Source organism: Zootermopsis nevadensis, unplaced genomic scaffold (assembly GCF_977971745.1).
Source record: "Zootermopsis nevadensis isolate Lab colony 2312 unplaced genomic scaffold, Znev_1.0 Znev_ptg000017l, whole genome shotgun sequence".
NCBI classification, from domain to species: Eukaryota; Metazoa; Arthropoda; class Insecta; order Blattodea; family Termopsidae; genus Zootermopsis; species Zootermopsis nevadensis.
The window spans coordinates 12093183-12111234 of record NW_028259149.1 but is presented as its reverse complement, the minus strand read 5'-3'; the positions used below and the strand labels follow the sequence as shown (position 1 = coordinate 12111234).

Sequence of the window (18052 nt, the reverse complement as noted above, 5' to 3'; positions counted from 1 at the left end):
GCGCCAAGCCATTGGCGGGGCAAGCCGGTAAGTAGTTGTTTTGTGCGCGCCGTTTCGTTTTTGTTTCCGTATTGTGATCATTACGACTCCATCTCAATCACAGAATGGTGGAGAAATAACTTACCAGCTTATTATTTGTGACTTTTATTACAGGTACAATAGTGCTCTGAATTATTGTTGATAAATATTATTAAGCGTGTGTGATTTTTGATGGAATAGAATGTTTGAATGAAGTGTTGATAAACTGCGTGGCGGGAAGGGCGATTAGAAGTGAAAACATCAGAAAACGAATCGTGTACGAATTCCCGAAAAACTGTTATCATGTTTTCATTGGAAGTCACGCTCCTAAAATGCATATATGTCGTGTGTATAGTTAAAGGGTAAAATACAAACAATATAGAGAAACTTTTCTTCGACAAGCGATTTGCAGGCGACTGGTCGAATTGGTAAGATATATGGGGCCAGAAACGTGACAAGTGAAAAGTTTGTTCCTTCGTCCACTAAATTTTTAATTTATATTTGTAAGTGAAATGAAGTGAGTTTATTATACAATTACATCTAGGAAGATGAATGTTATTTTTAAATTTTACGGGAGCTGGAACTCGAATGGTTAATATTCAGTGGGCGAGGCTTATCTAATCACAAGAAAATCAGCAAGATGATGCTCGGAGACTTCGAATTTCATCAGTGGTGAGTAAATAACCATCATTACGATAAACTAAGACCCTTGTCTAATGGATAAATGCAAAATGTTTTACGTTTTGGAACTTTTTCAGGTTTTTCAGTTAGTTTTATGTGTGAGTGTATATTTCAATATAGGCCTGTACTAATTTACTCGATGGAAGCAAGTTTTAACAACCTTGAAATGACACGTTTTTTCCCAGAGGTATTGTTTATCGTTTGGTACAGGTCATACAACGTCCCGCGCCGTAGCCGCGCGGTCTGAGGCATCATGCTTCGGACCGGCGATACGGAATGCGCGATGGTTCGAGTCTCGGGGGAGAATAAATTTTTTCATGAGCTTTCGACCAGTGTATGGGACCGGTGCATCGTGAGGAAATTGGGGAGCTACAATGAGTAGCGTAATCCGGTCAGGACAGCTAGCAATGGCTGGGGGTTCGTCGTGCTGATCACACGTCACCCTGTATCTGGTTGGATGATCATTCACCTCTGCTTAGGCATGTGAACGTGAGGCCAGCAGTCAAGCTAGTCGGCTTTGGCTCTCAGAGGGCTGTTACGCCAATTTAATTTAATTTAACAGATCTTACAACAGGACTAGGTTACATTACAAATAATATAGATTTATTTTTATCAGCCCCTCTACACAGACAACATGATTATAAATTTACAGTTAGTTTCGATACAGTTGTGTTTATTCCGGGATGTATTGTCGGTGAGAATGCAAGTAGCAACGTCAACATTATAACATTATTATAAATTACAGACGTGTGAGAAAACGCGGCGTTCGTGTTGACATTGTAACAAGTTGCGTTGTAGCCTGTAATTAGAATAATCGAAAGACTACTCGGTGGATGACTCATTTGACTGCCTTTAGGAGATGGCTGGTACACGTCTTGCAACATAGTGCATTTCTCTGCGTGTCTGTTCACCCAGACTTCGAAATAAAAGATAAGCGGATCTTTATTCTTATTATAAACATACCAGCCACCTACTAAAGCCCAGTAGCGTTAAAATAATTAGAAAGTCAGAATTATTATATCTGGGAAAAAATTTAAATCTATGGATTGATGGATAAGTGGATGAATCGTAGGTTGTTTAACGACGTTGTTTAAACTGCATTGGTTCTTTAGAGTCGATTGATATAAGCGTTTGGTGAACTTGAAAGGATTAGGTAGAAAGCGTTTGTGGCCTATCCCAAAACGTACCTTGAAGGACTAAGGAAAATTACGACATTATCAGAGAGGAAAGCGTAGCTTTCTTTTCTGCGAAACTTCGAGTTGACGCTGAGTTTATTGTAGGGGCGATTACGTGTTGTAACAGAATGTCGCGTGAGGAATTAGTTGCAACGACTAGTCTAAATGGAACTTGCAAGCCTAGTGTTATGCAAGGTGGCGTTGCTCAGCCGTAGTAATTCAGCGTATAAAATGTTGATCTTACCTGTATTTCGACGATTTTAAAACATTATGCATAATGGGGCCAAGAGTGAGTGAATAGGTGAAATACAACAAAATATACACATGATAAAAATGTTTGTTAAAATTATTAATTTCTCTTGGTTTAATTGGGTCAGTTATAATGATTAAATCTAAAGGCAACTAAGTTGAATTCTGGGGCGACAAAATATTGCCATTTTCGTATGATAAATTCTGTTTCAGAAATTACAGATGAAGAGACCAGTATTATGTCTAAGTAAAAAACATAAACTGATTTGTGGATCTACGTGAAAGAGTACAAAATTATTTCCATAAAAGCGGCACTAGTACCTGAGAACTTCATATTACCCATGTTGTTAAATTCTAACTCCGCCCTTTTACAATGATAATTTTTGCATTTTGTAACACTAACCATAAGGACCTTGTCCTGAGCCATTTGAATCTAATTCACATCCTCAAATATTTTTATTTATTTAACGTCTGTTTTAATTTTAAACTCGCATTAAACATAGGTTATCCAAATGGCCCCTTTCCTTAAAATTCTGAGACAAAATGTACGCATTTTCATCTCCCCAATGCATACTACATGTTCCGCCCATCTGACCCACCAGCATTTGGCAAGCTCGCCCTATCTTTCTCTCGACTAATCCGATTTGTTACGAATTCATACTTCTAGAAATGAAAAACTATAACCAAATACGAACGCAAATAGACTTCTTTTTTTGAACTTTTCTAATTACCTACAGACGGATTAAAAGTCAAGTTAAGTGACTGGCTAAAGTGTCTCATAAGGTCTGCTTTGGTGGAAATAAAACCCAAAATCTCAGAAATGATTATGATCTAAGGCCGGATTCGACCCGAGGACCGTCAGTTGCACACCATTCCGTTCCCTGAACAGCCACTCGTTATTTTATAGCAAGACATCGACTAGCGAGCCCCTGGCGCAGTTTCTCTATTTCCGGGACCATCGAAAGCAACGTGAAGTTGTGATTATATTACACAGGAGCAAAGTTCAGGGACAGATGACTGTAGGAATGAGTCAGTAATTGTTATATTTCTTTAGAAGTCGTGTAAATAAATAATTTATTTGTCAGGTGTCAGCATGTGCGAGCATAAAAAGCAAACTTTATATGATGCGTGGTCTTAGTCTTCGTTGTATATTTTTCAGCCACGACTGTTTATTCGTGAAGGAAACTGATAGCCAGGCGGTTTGGTTGGTCGAATGCAGTGGGCAGAAATTCTACCCTGTTTTACTGATTATTCGCGACTCACGCGTGAGTAGATGACGGAGCCTGATATGTGATGACTGAGTAATGGAGAAATTGTTAGGAGCTGAGGGAAAACCCTGCAGGAAAACGATTGTAGGTTATAATAACAACTCTGTCCAATTCAGATTATATTTTTTGACGTAAATACGTCTATAAGGAAGGGTCATTCGGCAAAAAAGTGGAACGAAAATGGGAAACGAAAAAGTGTAACCTGGTTACCTAGGAAATGTCGTGTTTACTCGGCATTGTTGTTACCTAGGAAACGTCATCTGTTTACTCGGCATTGTTGTTACCTATAAAACATTACCTTACATTACATTACATTACATTACTTTACATTACTTTACATTACATTCAGCTACCACAGACCCATCTTAAGCGTAACTAATTCAAGTTAAATAAGCAAAGTCTTAATCAAACTTTACTCAATTGTAAAGCATGTATAAAGGAAATATTTAGAATAAAGCCAATATATAAACTTCCTTTCCGTATAGACGTATTTACGTCAAATTCTCCGGAACTGTGGTTCCACTATCAATTTTTATCTGGGTTACTATGGGTTTCACCTAGAGAGAACAAAGTAAGCTTGTGTGTTGAGGTCTAGCTAACGAAAAACATTGTAATACAAGTGCTTATTATGTTAGTGAACTTACTTATAACAACACTGCATTATGTAAAACCTTTATTGTGAAGTCTTTATAATATTATGAATTGTACTTGTATTTTATAACTTATTCCACATTTAGTTTTCATCTGACCAACTTACGTATACACGGAATATAATAAAGATGAGTTTACATATGTTGAATTAATTAAAAGCTTTCGTACGATACACGTAGAAGTTTATTTACAATGTTGAGTAAAGTTGCTCTTAAATGAACTGTAGCGAGTGACACTCGAATTAATTGTGGTGGAAATGTCCTAGGATATAACATGTAAATCAAATATATTTATTTGTACAGTCTATACACAAACGTTTGAAGTTTAATAGTGTTGTAAAAATTATGTAATATTAAAACATTTGTTGTGTAAAATATTATATTAGCGCTCTTAATCGTAAATACGATTTTACATTATATTTTTTAGCGCTTTTATTAAAACGACATGTTTCGACGGGTAATACCGTATAGACTGTACAAATAAATATATTTAATCAAACACAAACATGACGCATATAAGATACAAAATGTAAATCAAAATCTGCCAAAATCTTCGAAGTCAATTATTTGTCAGTAGCTCACTCTGTAGGAGTGGCATGTAGCTTCGAATAATGATACGATTAATAATTGGTAAAAAACAAAATTTAAATGGTCGTAACTTAATGAACTAAACTGAATCGAAATAAAAATTGCTGGACTCGATCTTAAATACGACAACCAAACGGATATGATAAAAGTAACCGATTTTCAAACGCCCCTAAAATTGTCTGTCTCGGATATGAACCACGTTGAGTGATTTTCTTCGATTAAAGTTCTAAGTTGGATGAATGAGTTTGGATGTGTCGGAGGTCTAGAAACCTCTGTCTTCTTTGTTGTGTTTGTGAGATAAAGAAAATCGTCCAGTTTTAATTACGTTATGCCATACAGCTGTTGGCGAAACCAAGAAGCATTGTCTCTGACTTAGAATAGGCCACTGAATTATGTTTCAGGCTTTGTAGTATAATTTCGATTCAGAAGCTCACACAACGATACGACGTAGTAGTAATGATGATAATCTGAACATCTTATTTTCTCTGTATGTGGCGTTTGAGTAAACTTAAAAATTAAAGATTTAGACCCATAAATGTCATAAATACAATTGCGCGGGCAGAGATTCAGTAATAAACATTCAATGCCAAAATTAGTTTAATCTTCACTTGTTCTGATTACTCTAGACACCCAGTAGAAAAAATCCTGATATAATAATGAAACGAAAGTGTGAAAAATATGCTAATTAACTAACAAATCAACTAATTAACTCGTTCATTCCAGAAGTTGATAGTCACTAAGCCGGTCAAGACATACCCCACTGTTATGACACTCGAAGGGTTATTAACATTTTCACAATAGCCCACCGACACAGACCCGATTTTAATTAATTTAAATTCCGACCACACACTCACTCACAGTCACATATTTAAAACATAAATTTTAATACAGTAATTCAATCCACGTCCAGAGTTCTTAAGCGGTATTTTCACTTAAGTTTACCCGACTAATTGTTTTATATACATCTCTCAAGCCCCTCACTGAATTTTGATAATGGAAATTCTAAAGGATACACAGTATGTTCCACATCCTGAGATCTAGTCACGTTGTAGCACGGGTTAACGCTCTCATTAACTGAGCTCATTTAATTTCCGTTATGAAACAAGAAAATGCTGAGAAAATTGCTTACTGAATAATTTCATAGTTTGTACTTTTCACCAAACATTATGAGGTTGCTCAAATCAAGAAGGATGAGATTTGGCAGCACATGATAAATTCATGCTTGTTTGTCGGGACACCCGAAGGGAAGAGGCTACTTGCAAGGCATAGACGTAGATGGGAGGATAACATTAATAAGGTGGAAGTTAACTGAATCACGTGATTCAGTACAGGGGACCACTGCGGCTCGATTTCGATAGAAGGCGGGTAATTTCTTAACTAGGTTAACTACAGGCTTCTCAAGAAGGACTCTGCTGTAAGGAGTATGTGTGTGTTGTACGAATATGCATATACATGCAGTTCGTGTTTATGTTATTTACCACACTTTTATTATTATATTGTGTGTGTTGTGTAAGAAATTAGCTGACATTATCATTAACACCAGTTTTCTTTGTTTGAAGTATCTGAAATGTGGATATCCTCTTTTAAATTAATTGACATGTGAAGTCAATTCATAAGTTGGTATAGTTGCGTCATATTGTGAAGATATATATTTAATTAATTATTCTTGTCCGTCTATTCACAATTTAAAATTAAGATAATTAAAATATGTGATGTTCCTTATCGAAACATTCGATTTACAGTTAGAACATATTTTTCTTACGACATGTCATGATATTTTAATTATCTTAATTTTAAATTTTAAATTGTGAATAGACGGACAAGAATAATTAATTAAATGTGAAGTCAAATCTTTACGAACGTAACGTGCGTAGCCAGACAGAAGGTTTGGCTGGCGAGGGAGCGCTTCGACGTATTGACCCATTCCGGAAGTTAGTGCATGCCGTTTATTGAAATTTTAGGACACGTCGCCATTAGTACTGCCTTACCTGTGTGCAGGTAATTGTAGACTATCATTGTGCGCTTACAATGCCGTCTATACAACAGACACTGGCAGGCGATGTATGTTCGTCTGTCCGTTCCTATATTTTATCTCTAAATCTAGCTGACGTAATCGATGAAATAATTTATATGGTGTTCACATTAAAAGATATAGATTAAATTTGGTTTTTGTTAGTATAGGTCAATATAGCATTGTTTCTCTGGAATGCCCAAGGAAACAGAGGAGTATAGTGAGAATTTAGGCTCTCACAGTAGTGATTATGCAGACGGTTGGCTTCTGGGTTGAGGCACCGTGTAGTCTGGTAGAAGCTTAAACTCGTCGCACTTACGATGAAGGCAGAAAGCACCCCTGAAAAGTTATGAAACGTCCACCAAACTACACGGTGCATCTACCCAAACGACAGCCATCTTACAACGGAGTGTAATTGAATCACAGAGGCCTCTGGTCTGTGCTAATGATGCTAGTTTCTTGGGTGAAATTATAAATATCATGAAAAAACAGAGACTGTGTTAGACGCTAGTAATGAAATTGTTGTAGAAGTAAACTCAAGGAGAACCAGTTACAGTATTTCTTCACGTCTCTTCGCCAGACTATAACAAATGATTATATGAAGGTAGCTAAATAAGTCCTTAAAGCATATGATAAAATTAAAATAAATGGGAACAACGATAATAAATTAGAATTGCATTCACGAGAAAACTTTGGAATTGACCAAATGTCCAATACTGCACAGTCCAGAATATTTTGTTTTTCCATCTGCTATCTAGAAACGTTACTATTAAAATATAAAACAATGTAATTTTATCTACTGTTTTTTATGGTGTGGAACATTAAGGGATCTATTTAGGGTGTTTTGGAACAGGGCGCTTGCTTCCCATTTTTAGTGTTCAAAAAGAGCTCTGTAAATGGAGCCAGTAGGTCCTTGTTCCTCCGAAATGTTGATACCCACCTACAAGTCCACAAGGGGTCACAACCCAGAAGATGAACGTCGATATTTTCACAGCCGTGAGAACGTGAAATACCAATCAATACATTTGTACCTGCTGTCGGAACAGTAAAGACCGGAGATCAATAATTATTTGTATGGAGAACATTTTCCCGTAATGTTCCTGGAATTGTAAGAAATTGTATATAAATGTGCGAGTTTAAATGTGACCACACACTCCAGAAATAAACATGTTAATGGAATAGCTAAATGCAAGTTTTACGTTAATACTAAGTGAAGAAACGCTTGTTTCATTTCAGGAGCTGTGCGCTTTTGAATCGTGTATATTGCGGATGCCAGAACTTTCTGTTTTTTTTTAAAGTACGAATTTTATTCCATTTAGTAGATAGTCTTTGAGTCATATACTGCCTTGCAGAAATAAAAATATTGCACACTCCTCTGTTAATCGATTATTTAAAAATGTTTTAAAAATTTTGACCACCAAAATATGTAATTGAGTGAAGATGTTACATAAGCCAACAACTTTTATTCACTTAAGTGAATGTATGTGTGTAGAAGAGGAAAGGATTTATGATTATTTTTCGATATGATAAATGTTTAACCAAGTCTGTAGTGCGGTTATGTCTACAACTGGAATAAATGATTATTGAAGCCAAAGCAGTGTATAAAGCCACAAAGAATAAAAGAAAGACAGATCTCCCAAGTCTTGTTTTTCTGCAAATCTGTAGGACATTGTGAGAACATGTAGACAAGAGGGAATTGGAAAAACGTAGCAAGCCATTCCTAGTGGTGGCGATGTTTCATGTATGACGCTTACATAAGCGACGCGCGTCGTGTTATAACATCAGACTGGACTGAAAGAGAAGCAGCTGTTGAATTTGAGATGAAAGATTGTTTGAATATACGTTTCTTGTAGCTCGAATTATGTAATGGGCTACGTAAGAGAACTTATGGAAACTATCAGTTGAAACGCAATTAACTAATCTGCAATATTTAAATCAGATACATTCCGCGAAAGGAGGATTTTATCTGAAAAGCTGATACTCCGCTGCTCAAGAAATTTGCTGCCTTTATGAACTGCAAAGGTGTTTGGATCCCTCGCCCATTTCATTGTCCTTGATTTATTCTGTAGGAACACAAATATGCAAATAGCAAGCAACGTTATATTTTTGTATATTTTATAACTCGAGAAGGAAGAGGACTGTAGTTCATTTGTGAGCTATTTAGAAAAAGTAGGATGCAATTTACAGCAAAGCTACAAAGTTTTCGAGAATATTTCCCGTAAGTTTTACCTCGCTTGCATTTATTTGTTTTCCTGTGTATTAAACGAATTTGGAAATCGTGAAGTCGGATGTAGAACCTTTTTACTGGTGATTGTGTTTTAAAAAAGTGGCCGTGAAGAAATTATTTTCGCCATTCTGCGGGAAAACGCGACACGCACACGTGACGATCAATAGACCTAGACGAAACCGTTCGTGATAACCTACTCGTTAACGGGTAGACACACCGCCAAGCGGTAGGTAACGCTGCTGAAATAAATGGGCGCATTGCTGGTGGAATATGATTTCAGCCGCCCTCATTAACCAAGTTCCGACTGCGTTAAATTGGTCTGATCTCCGAGAGGAAATTACTGAAGTTTTATGAGACGTAGCTAGATACCGCAAAATGCTGTTGAAGCGTTAATTTGCTATGTTATATTGAGGAAATTCTGTCGTCTGATGTAGTTCAACCCCATTTCCTTTTACACATCATTACACGAAGGAGAAAGAAAGAATGATTGAGTTAGGAGACAGTGGAAGATTTTCAGACAAAAGAATTGCCAGGAAATGAAAGAAAAGACGCTGTCGTATGTGAGAGACATATGTGAACCTACGGCCTGAAATATAAAAGAACATAAGTTTGTTATTAAATATTGCATGACTTAGTCAGAACGCAACGTGTAGCTTACCAATATTGACACGATAATTAACAGCTATCCCACGCCGAATGCAGTATTGCCAACCTCTCATTTAAAGTAACCTAGATTTTTATCTAGTTTTGCCAACTGCTGTATTTGATTTTATGCAGTACCAAATTGTGGGGGGGCTGAGCTATGTCAGACTTGACAAAATAAACATTATTTTATGAGGAAAAAATGTAGATAAAAATATTGAAAGTCCTAAACGTACACCCAAATACTGATAAACATGAATTGAAAAAGTAGTGGAAGGTACTCCACTGTAAATATATCCACTTTTTATTTGCACCATAATCGAACATTTGTTGTCACTGACATATTCAAAGAAGTTTTATAAAAATGTCGATTTAGTCTCACATAGAGTTTTATGAATACGTGGAAAATGTTAAAAAATCACTCATTAAAACATGAGAATATTTCTCGCATTACGCAGTATCACTATGAAACTCACATGCATTAAGTTTTAAGGGCTTTAGAACAATATAGGTAATTAAAGTTTACTTTTTGAGGTCCATCATATTGTGAGACCCTAATCTGTATCCTATTTACCCTATAAAATAGTCCAGTATTAGTCTTATGTATCTGGGGTTTTTAATTTGTTTTCTCGAAAAAAAAATCTGTGACTTCCGCACGAAGAGATATACAAAATAAAATATCTCGAACTATTTCGCTATTACTTAACATCACCAGAATGTATATGGGATCTTTTAGTTTGTGTTGTAGTAATTTTGACGGCCACAGTGGCCACGCGGTCTGAGGCATGGTCCTCGTGAGCCTTGCCGCTGCGACCGTGGGTTCGAGTCCCACTCAAGGCATGGATGTTTGTCCGCGTCTCCTCTTCCAGTCTGGAAACGGAAGGAAGTGCGAACCCACCGTGGTACTTTCGCATGAGCGCCCCGAAAGGGGTCACGACGGTCAGGTATTGACCAGAGACAACTAAAAAATAGTAAATCAAATCTAAAACTTCTTGACGATGGTGAAGAGTCAATTGAATAAAAATTTCCTTGGATATTATCCATCGTCTAGTAAATATAAAACGTAAAACGACGTTTTGGAGATGGGACTCTATCTAGTGGGCCCAACTGTGTAGGAACCTGAAGACGGAGATAGAGTCCCATCTCCGAAACGTCGTTTTACGTTTTATATTTACTAGACGATGGATAATATCCAAGGAAATTTTTATTCAATTAAAAAATAGTAAGTTTATAACACTTTCGCAAGATGTCACTAACATGCGGACAGTTTCGCATTGTGCTGTTACACGTGACAAGCACAGTCAGTAAATGGGAGAAAGAGGTTATGTTTTTAATATTTTCCCATCTTTATAGCTTTTGTTAATATAACCAAAAATACACGCATTCCTTTAGAAGCAAGTAAGTTTTGTGTTATCTCTCGACGTGTGCTGCATTGCTGTGGTAGAGCTGAAAGCTAACAATCGGTAACACAAAGCCACAGAAGTACATTATAGATTGAGTTTATGTTTAATAGAAGGATACATAATATCTTGTTGAATTTTAGTAACGTTATTAGATCAATGATATCAGGAACACGTTGTTCTGCACTCATACTGCAGAAACAAGCCCTAAAAATTTTTCACCGAAAGCCATGCGTGTTTTTCAAGTTAGCATAACCTCCCTTCATATCTTTTTTCTGTTCGCCAATAATTATTTCTGTATATTTCCGTAGTTGAACATATAATCTCTGCATATCGTTATGAAATTGTTATCTTTCCAGACTTCCATTGGACAAAAATCCGTTTCTCTCCTGCTTATTCTTGTTTTGCCGAGTTGCCGGGTGTGTACAGACAGCTACGCTACCGACACTGAAGCCAACCGCACGAGCACGTGTCTCCGGTTGACGCTGTGCTTTTGGCTCGAGTTCGTGAAACCGTCTTCATATACGAAGGCACACGAGAAGCTTCCAAAGATTTGCGACGTAAAATGAAAAAGACAGGGTGCTTACGGCTGCAGCGCATTTAGGAACTATCCCAATATTTGTATGGAGAGGCTGAGGAAATACATGAAACATCAGAGGATAACATGTACCTCAGATATTCTCTTTGGGTATTTGTCTGAAATGAAATAGGGGTTGTAACTACTACAATCTTGAACTAATTTGTAACACCTATGGAATGTTAAGATAGTCCCCAAATAAAATCAATTGGGCGGGTACAAGAGTTTTACTCTAACAATAAACTGGAAAGAACCTGGGTGCAAGAGAATTTGGTAGTCAGTCTAAAATAATATTTTAAGACGCACAAGTACTTGATTACCAGAACACGTTTTACTGGAACATAAATTAAAAAAAGAAACAATACAAAAGTTTTGTAAAGCCTGAGAAGAATTTAGAATAGTTTTACTTGCTAAGACAAACTGAAAAGTGTAAATTCTTGCTTGCTTCTCTTTATACACAACTTTTTTCTTTGAAAATATTTATGACGTTTTTATGATACACACTATAAAGATAAGTTCTAATATGAGATATATTGACGTCGAAGCAGAGCTAAACACGGCCGCCCCGTGTCCCTATTAGAGACTGCACTTGACTCTGCGTCCTTGACCATCTTCTGTTAATCGTTAAGGATCTGTCAATTTGAGATCAACCCATAGTAAAATCCTTGTCTTCACACGCAAAGTTGATGCAGAGAAACAAAGAAAACGTTTCGAGCGGGACAGACACTCGTCCCAGAAAAACCAATCCAGCATGGATTAATGCAAATTAACACAAAACAACGCGGATTAACGCGGGTTACAGAAGATTAATATGAAATAACGCGAATTACCGTGAATTAATGTAATCATTACATTAATGGTATGTATCAACACGGATCAACATTGATTAAGTCGGATTCACAGGGATTCACACAGACTAATCCAAACTAACCCAACGTAAAATAACGCAGTTAACGTAACTCAACAAACCCATCCCGATTCAACCCATCCCAGACAAAACCCAGTCAAACATAATCCAATTTAACACAACCTAACCTAATTTAACCTAAAGTAACCTAACCTAACCTAACTTTAAAGCAAAAAAAAAAGAAAACATAGCAAAACAAAGAAATCAAGATAAAACTTAAAACGAAATCTAACGTAACTAAACGACAGGAAGGCAAAACTAACCCAACCTAAATTAACCCAGCATTTCATAACCCAACTCAACCGAAATCAACCCAACCAAACCAAACACAGCCGAACTGTGCGAATCCCAGACGACCCCAGCCGAATCCAACCTCACCCAACGTAACTTATCCACACCTAACATGCAAATTGCCTTAAAATAGACCACGACTACTTTTCCATCTCCGCACTATTTATTTACAATTTTGAAATTCTGAAATTGAAATCGTGTCTATTGTAAAAGTTGTTTGTCTGTGTCACCAAGCTTGACGTTTGCCTTTTTAAATTCACATAAACAGTTTAAAACAATTGTCGTTAATACACATTCGTTGTGCTCAGAAGCGCAATTGTATTTACCTGAATTTCGAAACTTGAAACATCTGGTGTCAAAATGTTGTCCCTTGCAGACCTAAATTCGTATAAACAATTTAAGTTTGCGCCCGCATGGAAATAAAAGTAAAATAAGGCATTAATGGATATTTTTTAATTAAACACGACTACTAGCTTAGTACATGCGCCCGTGGACTCTGTAGGATATGAATGCCCTTTCCATTAGAGCGCTGACGACAATTTTTCAAAACAGCATAACTAATTCAATTCCGCTCTTTTGTTTTAACGTACAGGCTAATAATGTTTCTCTGTAAAATGCATTATCCGATGTAGCTGTATTCCTGTAAAACGCACAAGTATTTATTTTACTAGAATTTACTTTCTCGGGCGGATGTTTTTCATTTGAACGCTTATCGATCGTGACTTATTTTACTTAAAAGCGAAATAAGATTTCAACAATGCAGAAAATTCATTTAAACTTGCCGCTAAGTACAGTATTAAATAATTTTAAGTTAATATACAGAGCACGTCACTACGCCTGCTTCAGAAGAGGTATTAATAGGCTCAAGTTAAGAAGATTTGAGGTTTTCACGACGGCGAGGATGACGACGCTGTCTTTTGTACAAGATCTTAGTTTTTAAGTTAGTAAAATTCTCCGCCATTTATGGTATCCGAAGGTTTATTATCGTGTTCACAAGAACTCGGCTCTATTATAAGCCACTCGAAACCAGTTTATAACATCGCAACCCATTTATTTAAGATACGTTTTTAATTGTATCCTCTCATCTACTCCCACTTCTCCCAAGTGTTTTCTCCCCATGCAGATTTTTCGACTAAAATTTTGTATGAATTTCATAGTTACCCATGTTAAGTGGTCTCTCTAGCTTCTTATTCTTAATTCGATTACCCCCCAAACACTGTGACTTATTAAAAGGCATTTTATTATTGCTGTGACATACTCTATTGCCGTGTTTTTATTCCAGTTAAATTCCCCGTCGTTAACAATAAGTTTCACTGTCAAAGCAGAACGCCAATTGCCAAACATCGGTGCAATCTAGAGGAAGCTTAAAGCATCGACAATGAAACTTAACGCAGCTTTGTTTAGCTTCGAGCACGCGACGGTCTGTGTTATCAGCCTCTGGCGTGCGGTGATTATGCGGATCTCGATGACCTGTCTTCTGGGATATTGCGCCGTGTTGTCTCGCATACATTGACTGGCATCATCAGGGCGTCCTGATGACGGAAAGCGAAAGGAAAGCGTAAAGTATAATGCGCTGTGCCCACCACTTTGCTCGTGAATTATTCAAGTCTTGACCACGGGCACGCCAGGCGGAAATCCGTGCTGTAGCCACAGGATCCCCGCTGCCACCTGTATTACTAATCGTCGTGCATGACAACGCATCATATCGTTTAAAGACGCACTTGCGTTCGCCCGTTGAAGCCTCGAACGATGCGACGTTTATGCCCGAAGAACTGGAAAGGACATGGAAGCTGTTGTGGCCTCTTTTAAGGTATTATCTTACCATTTTCCAGGAAGGCTTAGGAAAAGTATAAAAATCTCATTTAGGACAGCCAGTAAGGTCCTAGAATTGAAGCCGGGATCTCATGAATACGAAATATGAAAGGGTTTATCACTTCAAATTCTGTGTTGCCTTAAAAATACAACTCGCACATACTTCCGTACTTGGGCTTGTCTTACAGTTTTCTTCTAGCCATATTATTTCCTTCATTCGTGTTTAAATTTAAGAAAATTTCTTAATAAAACTGTTCTTGACGTACACTTTTAATCCTGCAGGGCTCCTCCCGAATTTTGAGATCTTGTGTCTTGCCTTGATGTAGCTAGTATGTAAGTTGATATTTCAGGTTTTAAATCAGGTACAAAATCACAATTTCTTTTAAGTAAGCATACACAATCCTTATTATTTACTTTAGTTCATAATACCTCAGTATTGATGGACCGTGCCTCTTCAGCGCTCATCGATCCCCAGGCTAAAACGCTATTGTCTCAAGGCAGGATTTGAGGTTTTCACGGCGGTGAGTCTGAAGATGGCTGTCTTCTGGGTTGTACGCCGTGTAGTTTGGTAGAAGTTTACCGACGTTTCAGAGATCCTTGCTGCCTAGGGACCTTAATTGACATCAGTCGACTACACAGATTTTACTTCTCCTTAACTCCAGCTTACTTTCCGCTGGTGACAACAGCGTCCACTTTTCGATTTCATTTTGTTCCGACATCGACTACCTCCTCACCAGCTGTTGGGTGTTGCGTCATCGGTCTCTCTTCCATTTTGATGTGACGTATCACACCCAGTCTTAGTCGATATTCCTTCCCGCCCTGAAATTCTTTGATTGTTATGTTCCAATTGAATGCTGACCCATTTTCGTAACATACACAAGTTTAAGAATGTCCGAAGTTGAGCCCCTGACTTCATATAAAAATTCATCTGTAATCTGTAAAAGCTTCCATTCAACGCTAGTAAGCCCATGTAATCACACAGAAATGTTATGTTACCAGAAATAACACAGAACCTATTGAACAGCTGATTACTGTTGCGTAACATAACAGATATTTCCTTTGTTCTACACTGTTTTGTCGGATAACAGCAGTCTACAGTAACAGAAACGGTATTACTGAGATAAATATTCGTTGTAAAAAGATTAGACAAGCTGAGAAATAAAAATTTGACAGAACTTAGGTAATGTATATGCGACGCCGACCCCCCCCCCCCCCCCGTCCCCAGACAGTACCGAGGTTAAGAATGAGTAGGAGCTATACGAGGTGCGATCGGAAAGTTTCAAGACTGTCAATAGAGGGCGAACCGGATGTAGTACGAGCTTCTGCCGCTGGGGGTGCGACCTACATTCATAGTGAATCAGTGTGCCAGCCGGCATCATCGAATTAGCATTTGTTTTTTAGTTACGGGCGTTTTGGTAGTGCATTACACCGACCCTCCTGCGATTTCGGAATGGCGTGTGCATCAAATTTTGCCAAAGACTCGCCAAAACGGCTACGGAAACCTATGAAATGCTAAAGCAAGCATTTGGGGAGTCCGCAATGGGTCGTGCACAAACTTTTGTGTGGCATTCACGTTTTAAAAATGGCCGAACCTCTGTCGATGATGACGAGCGTTCTGGACGACCATCTTCGAGCACAACGCCCAAAAATGTTACGAAGATTCGGCAGGCCATTCACGAAGATCGACGTCGTACCATCAACGACTTGTGCGACATTGTTGGGATAGGCTATGGGACCTGTCAGCTGATTCTAAAGGAAGAACTCCACATGCGACGCATCCTGTCTGAGGACCAGAAGCAGAATCGACTTCTCGTTTGTCAGAAGCTCAAAGATCTTTCAAGAACCGACCCCAACTTCCTTTCTAAGCTCCGTGTGACTTCTTCCTCTTCCCAAAGATGAAAATTCAGCTAAAGGGAAGGAGATTTGAGACGATAGAAGAGATTCAGGCAGAATCGCAGATGGTGCTTGACAGGCTGACAAAGAAAGATTTCCAGGGATGCTTTCAGGCTTGGCAGCGGCGCTGGGATCGTTGTGTTCACTCCCAGGGGAACTACTTCGAGGGTGATGGATGAATTTAATACCTGAGATAAGTGTACGGGTTTTATAGGCGCAGTCTTGAAACTTTCCGATCGCACCTCGTATCATCCTCTCTGCCAAAGCGCCTTCATGGCATGCAGCAGCACAGCTTTACACTTACTTATGTACAGCATTATAGAGACAGTTGACGATAGAAAATAAAATGTCCAGAACACGTACGTACATGCAGGAAGACTGGCTACCAGGGAGAGTTCTGCAATGTTGTATAGACCAAGAAGACGTAAAAGTAGGAAGACTTAAAAAGAGAGGGGTAGATCAGACTGGAGTCTCAACGGGCTAGCTTATGGGGACGAATTTTTATGCCTCTCAGTCGTATAATAGTGTGAAAACTCAGATAAGGGCGCATGTCTACTTTAGGCCATCTTATATATTTACGTGTTTACATTTCGGAACAAAGGATCGTGAATAATACATGGCGTGTGTGAGGTTTTACCATTTGCATGTGTGTTGTATCTGTAGTGAGGAGAGAAAATCTTGTTTCATACCGAGTTACGTACGTTCCTTTAACATCAGAAGCACCTTGAAACGTAAAACAGGAAAAGAAGTTTATGTCACGTGTTTGTTTCTTAATGTAGCATCTTACGGGTGTGTGGTAATAAATAGGAAGATAAATGTAAATTTGGCAACGTCTTCAATAAAGGAACAACAGTAGTTAAGTACGTAGGTGTTACAATTTATATAAAAAATGCAATTCCAGCTCTCAGATGTCTGATGTGATCTACGTCCACAGACAACTGGCCAGATGTAACATTTCAATTGGCTTTAGCTGTCAACTTCCACACCAGGATTTCGTTCATTAGATCAGACAATTGGTTTTCACTCTCTGACGTTTCCTTCACTGCTATTTTTAGCGCATTTTACCATTTAACTGGGAATAAGTTACGCAGTGCAGCAATCTGGTTGTTGTGAGATTTCATGTTCTCTCGGCGGCGAGCGTGAAGATGTCTGACTTCTGGGTTATTGCATCTTGTAGTCTGGTAGAAGTTTACCTATGTTTCAGAGGTGCTTACTGCCTCCATCATCAGGGCGGTGAGTAAGGTAAGCGCTAGGAATTGGTAGGACCGGACAATTTACTTTATTTCGTGTCGGCGTCGTTACACTCTCGGCTAGCGTAAGCCTAAACTAGGTGGCTAACAACGCCTGGCTAGAGCTGGCAAATGATGCATTTTATCTGATCATTTCTGCTGTGTTCCAGTGCATGGAGTACCACTGAACCACGAAAGGAAGACACAACACTTTGTTTATAGTTTTTGAAAGCGTTTGTCAGATTAACACGGCCTACACGGTTGACATGAACGCTCCGCGCCAATTTTTTTTTATGTCAACCGAATTTCACCCGGCAATTCCCAGTACCAAATGGCTGACTGCACAGAATCTGTTTATCTCACTTAATACTTGCAATGAGAAGATTATATTTATGTTTCGTACAAATTGCAGTGTAATTGCGTGCGTGTCTGTG

At 38.2% G+C, this 18052-nt stretch overlaps 1 protein-coding gene across 5 annotated transcripts in view; it reads left to right on the top strand.

Annotated features, from left to right (window-relative positions):
- The first annotated feature begins 11 nt into the window (after positions 1–11).
- Positions 12–18052, top strand: part of KCNQ (KCNQ potassium channel) — a 411920-nt gene continuing 393879 nt past the window's right edge. For all 5 annotated transcript variants that reach the window (XM_087350439.1, XM_087350438.1, XM_087350436.1 and 2 more), the window contains exon 1: positions 12–690. The gene's annotated coding sequence lies outside the window, so the exon portion shown is untranslated. The remainder of the gene's footprint in view (positions 691–18052) is intronic.